A 5,352-nucleotide genomic window follows, 5' to 3' on the forward strand; every position below is an offset into this window, starting at 1 on the left:
ATTGCATGAGTCGCGACGCTTGAAGACATATGCAGACTTGGAGGGGCTTTAAAAAAGACACGGACTGCGACTTGATAGTGCATGAGTCGCGACCCGCCTATGAAAGACAATGGATTTGTGATTTTTTTTTTTTACTGTAAATTTAGACTTAGGGTTTAATTAGAAGTTAGGTCAGATTTTAATTACGTTTTTTAGAGACTAATTTTGATTCTTAGACTAGTTTTTTTGCACTTTTATATTTTTTTTTCCTTCTTTAAGTTTTTGAATTTTATGTTTCTGAATTATGATTTTGTTGATTTAATCATGTCTGATATGAACTAAATACTTTTATCTAGGGTTTAATGTAGTTACTTGGATTTCTATTTAATTTAATTTAATTTAATTATGATGTTATATTGATTTTTCTTCTTTATTCTAATCTATATAGTGTTTGTTTAATGCTAGTACATCTGATCAATATTTGCTTGATTTATGATTTTGATTCGAAATTCGAAAGATGAGAATTGAATATGCTATCATTATATAGAAATAGGTTGCATATTGGATGAAAGTACATGTATGGCTTGTGTAGTAATTAGGTTTCTATGCTTCATGCCTGCTATATGTTTAAGTTTATCACAGAGATGTAGAAAACCTGCATATATGATGAGATCTTATATCTTGAAAAAGAATTAGAATCGATTTATGTTAACCTGCTATTAGAATATGAAGAAAGAAAGTTAGAACTGATTAATAAAATTATTAGAATGAAAAGTTGATAAAGTTAATACCCTAGGCCTTTTTATTATTGATTTTAATCTTTTGATTAGTTATTTTGTTCACAGTTATTTTAAATTTTATAATTAGATTTATTAATCTAAATTTTGGTTGCCAAATAGAAATTAAAGAACAATTATTGGTAATTAGGTAATAGTCTTTGTGGGAACAATACTCTATTTACTATCTATATTACTTGAATCGATTGCGTGCAATTGCGTATCATATTTTCACGATCAAGTTTTTGGCGCCGTTGCCGGGGATTCAATTTCCAATATCAAAATTAATTGTTGTTTGTTCTAAATTGGTTCTTTTTTTATATATATTTTACACTTATTCGGATCGAGGTTGTATTGTGTTTCAAGAATTGTTGGTATATGCGTGGAAGTGGACAAAAGGTACTCATACCAATAGATCTTGAAATTGAGAGAACGTGCAGATAGAACTGAAAGATAAAGAAAATGCTGGATTTTGCAATGGATGAGAATGCAAATAACGTTGTCAACAACAATGCCAATTTGGGTAATGCGGGCAATGTAGCAGCTGAGGCCGATCCGCCATTGAGAAACTATGTACTCCCTATTGTTACGAGGATATATTCAAGCATTCGTCCTCCTACTGTTAAGGCAAATAATTTTGAGATAAAACCCTCAATTATTTAGATGGTACAGAATTGTGTACAATTTGGAAGATTACCAAATGAGGATCCAAATCTCCATATCACAAATTTTTTAGAGCCTTGTGCGACACTCAAAATGAATGGGGTGAGTAACGATGCTGTAAAATTAAGATTATTCCCGTTTTCATTAAGAGACAGAGCTAAGAGTTGGTTGAATTCATTACAAGTCAACTCTATAGTCTCTTGGGAAGATTTAGCTCAAAAATTCCTTGGTAAATATTTTCCTCTTGCGAAGTCAGCCCGAATAAGAGGAGAGATTAATAACTTCCATCAGCTGGATGTGGAGTCTTTATATGATGCATGGGAATGTTTTAAAGAGTTACAAAGGAAATGCCCACATCATGGAATAGAGAAGTGGCTGCTGGTTCATACATTTTACAATGGTTTGGGGGGGAAATACAAGGACAATTAGAGATACAAGCATATTAATTATTGGAAGAGATAGCCATAAATAACTATAATTGGCCTACTGAGCATGAGAATAAGAAGGTGGCAAGAGTCTTAGAGGTTGATCCTATTGCTTTATTGACTGCTCAAGTGGCATCTCTAACCAAGCAATTGCAGCAGAATAACCTCGTCGCACAAGCCATGCAAGTACAGAATGTCGTGAGTTGTGAGATTTGTGGGGGGCGCATTCTTATGAACAATGCCCGAGCATAGCTAGTTGCTTAACAGATGTAAAAAATATGCCTTTGGAACAAGCACAGGTTATTGGTAACTTTTCAAGACCTGCAACAAGCACCTACTCCAATTCATATACTCCTGCGTGGAAAAATCACCATAACCTGTCTTGGAAAAATAACCAAGGGTTACAACTGCAGTATCCACAATACCCACCTCAATAACCCACTCATCAACCGACTTATGGACTACATTCTAGGCCTTATTATGATCCAAACCCACGCCCATCTCATCCACCACCACATGCTCCAATGAACTCACCAACAACATAACCTGAAGTACAACCCGATGTACTGAACCAGTTCATGACCAAAACCAGGGCAGCTATCAGGAATTTGGAGACACAAATGGGGCAGTTGGCTACTTTAATGACAAACCGTGCTTAAGGGAACTTACCAAGCACTACTGAGGTAAACCCAAAAGAGCAATGCAATGCAATATACTTGAGGAGTGGCAAGGAGTTAAAAGAGCCAAAAGTGGTTGACAAGGAGAAGGAAGTGAGTGGGTCTAATGTTACTGAGAACTTAGAGAAGCAACTACAAATATGTATCGATCACAATATAAATATTCCATATCCTCAAAGGTTTCAAAAGAATAAGCTCGATAAGAAGTTTTCTAAATTTTTGGTTATCTTTCGAAAGCTACACATTAATATCCTGTTTGTTGAGGCACTTGAAAAAATGCCAAGTTATGTGAAGTTTATGAAAGAAATGTTCTCCAAGAAAAGGAAGCTAGAGGGTTATGAGACAGTAGCACTTACTGAGGAGTGCACCACAATACTTTAGAAGAAACTACCTTCCAAGCTTAAAGATCATGGTAGTTTCAATATACATGTTCTATAGGGGGTTCAGTAGAAACAAAGGCTTTATGTGATTTAGGGGCTAGTGTAAATCTAATGCCTCTATCATTCTTTCGAAAGTTGAATTTGGAAGAAGCTCGACCAACTACTGTGTCTTTGCAGATGGAAGATAGATCAGTCAATCATCCTCGTGGAGTGATTGAGGATGTTTTGGTAAAGGAGGATAAATTCATCTTTCCTATGGACTTCATCATTCTTGATATGGAGGAAGATGAAAATATTCCAATAATACTTGGAAGGCCATTCTTGGCGACTGGTAGGGCTTTGATAGATGTACAAAAGGGTGAGTTAAAGTTGTGATTGCAAAAAGAGGAGGTAATATTTAACGTTTTTGCAGCAACAGAAATTCCAACTTGTTATAGAGTTGAAGTGGTAAAACAAGGAGAGAAAAAATTGGAAGTCTCTAAGCGAAGATCTGTGGTTAAAACTAGAAGGCAAAAATGGCATCATTGTTTAAAAAGGTTCTTCAGTGAAAGGATTCGAATGTTACATGAGCGGGCTAAAGTTCCACCAATTTCTAATCACCAGAAACAAGGGCCAACTCATGACACTATGGCTCTCAAGGATGTGAGGGGAGGACTTGATCCAAGTTGAATATGAAAGAAAAAAAATGTCCGGCTAAATGTCGTTAACGATAGCGCTATAGGAGGCATTCATATACTTTATTTTAGTTTTTGTTTCTATTTTTAATTAGTGAACAATTTTATTTAATTTCGTTTTGGATTTGTAAAGATTTGTTTATTTTAATTTTTTATTTATTTTTACTACAAAGTCTGTAAAAAAAATCATGAAAAAGATGTTTTCCAATTAGACTTCAAGTCAAGTCGCGACTTCAATACAAGTAAAAAAGCATGGAAATTGAAGGATGGGGCGGTCCACAACTTGAACTTGTAAGTTTTGGCCCCAACACAAGTCAGAGAGCCTATGGAATTTTGTAAAGGAGGAGGGCCACGACTTGATTAGGCTGGGTCATGGCGCCTGCGAAACAGAGATTGGTGAAAAATTGATGCGGGTCGCGACTTGCTATGCCTATGTAGAAAGGGGAAAAGTGGTTTAAGTTCATTTTTCTTAGCCTACACCCTTCATTTCACATTTTCCATCCTTCTAACACATTTTATTTTGAAAAAAAGCTCTCATTTATTCCCTTATCTTTCTGCTTAAAATAATCCTATAGCCATATCTATTACTTCTTAGTTCCATATTTCCTTTCCTTCTTTCTTTTAATTTAAACCTATATTTTTTTTCTATTGGTGAAAGTGAATATTGGACAAGAAATTGAAGAGTGGGAAATCTCCAAGTTTCAAAGGCACGTAATTTTTTCTGTTTTGATGTTCTTGAAGTTTTTCATTGAAAAATTCTGTGAGAAGAGATTGAATTAGATTTGTGAACTGCATTGTTAGTCTATATAGTGTCTTTGAGTTGGCATTTTTGGGGTTAGTTAGTTGAGGAAAGTACGATAAATTAGTGGAAGTGCTGCCCAAATTTTTGTTGTCATATTTGATACATTGTGTGATTATGGGTCCCTGAAAACAACCTACTAGGGCTGCTTCTTCTAAAAGCGCTAATCGCCCTTCCACATCCCGCACCCAACCTTAGCCAGCCCTGCCACCTACACCACCAATTCAAGAATTTGATCCAACTCAGTTTATTGTAAGGATGCCTTTGATCATTATCAAAGGTCATCTCAGCGTCCGGTTATTCAAGAGAGAGGAATGGAATATCAAGAAGACCCTTATCCTCAGGAAACTTATAATCTCATTTGGGATGAAATTCAACATCTTCGTCGGAAACTTTTTGTGGATGATAAAATGCCCAAGGCTAATTGGTCAATGATTTATGAGTTTTATGCAAATTTTCCAGGGGCAGTTAATAGAAAGGTGTTTGTGCGAGGGGTTTTTGTAGAATGTGATATTGATAATATTGATGCCTTATATCAATTACCAATGTTGTCGCAAGAAGACGATGAACATTATCAATTGACTTATAATAGTGAAATTGATTGGGTTGAGGTGGCAGAAACATCAGGCATTCCTGGTGCCACTTTTGTCATGCAAAATGGAGAACTGAAGCATTTCCTAAGGTATCAAATGAATCAACTGGTAAAGGCTTGGAATCTCTTTGTGAATGCATGGCTTATCTAAAGTGGGAACTGATCAGTGTCTACTTGTATATGCTATTATGACGGGACTCTCTGTTGATATTGGCCGAGTTATCCGCATGAGTATCCGGGATTTATGCCGACTGACTACCATTTCCGATTTGGGGCATGTATCAATGATTACTGATCTATGTGAAGTGTGGGAGATACCTAAATATCCTAGTGATATTTATAGGAAGGAAATGGAGCCTATTTCTCATGCTTCAGTGTTTAAATTCA

The 5,352-nt window shown here is 35.7% G+C and overlaps 1 non-coding gene across 1 annotated transcript; it reads right to left on the reverse strand.

Moving 5' to 3' along the window:
• Window positions 1-1,678: 1,678 nt before the first annotated feature.
• Window positions 1,679-1,783, reverse strand: LOC133793136 (small nucleolar RNA R71). The gene has a single exon (XR_009874596.1). It is a non-coding gene; the product is annotated as a small nucleolar RNA R71 (small nucleolar RNA).
• Between the last annotated feature and the right edge of the window lie 3,569 nt (window positions 1,784-5,352).

This window comes from Humulus lupulus, chromosome 7 (assembly GCF_963169125.1).
Source record: "Humulus lupulus chromosome 7, drHumLupu1.1, whole genome shotgun sequence".
NCBI lineage: Eukaryota > Viridiplantae > Streptophyta > Magnoliopsida > Rosales > Cannabaceae > Humulus > Humulus lupulus.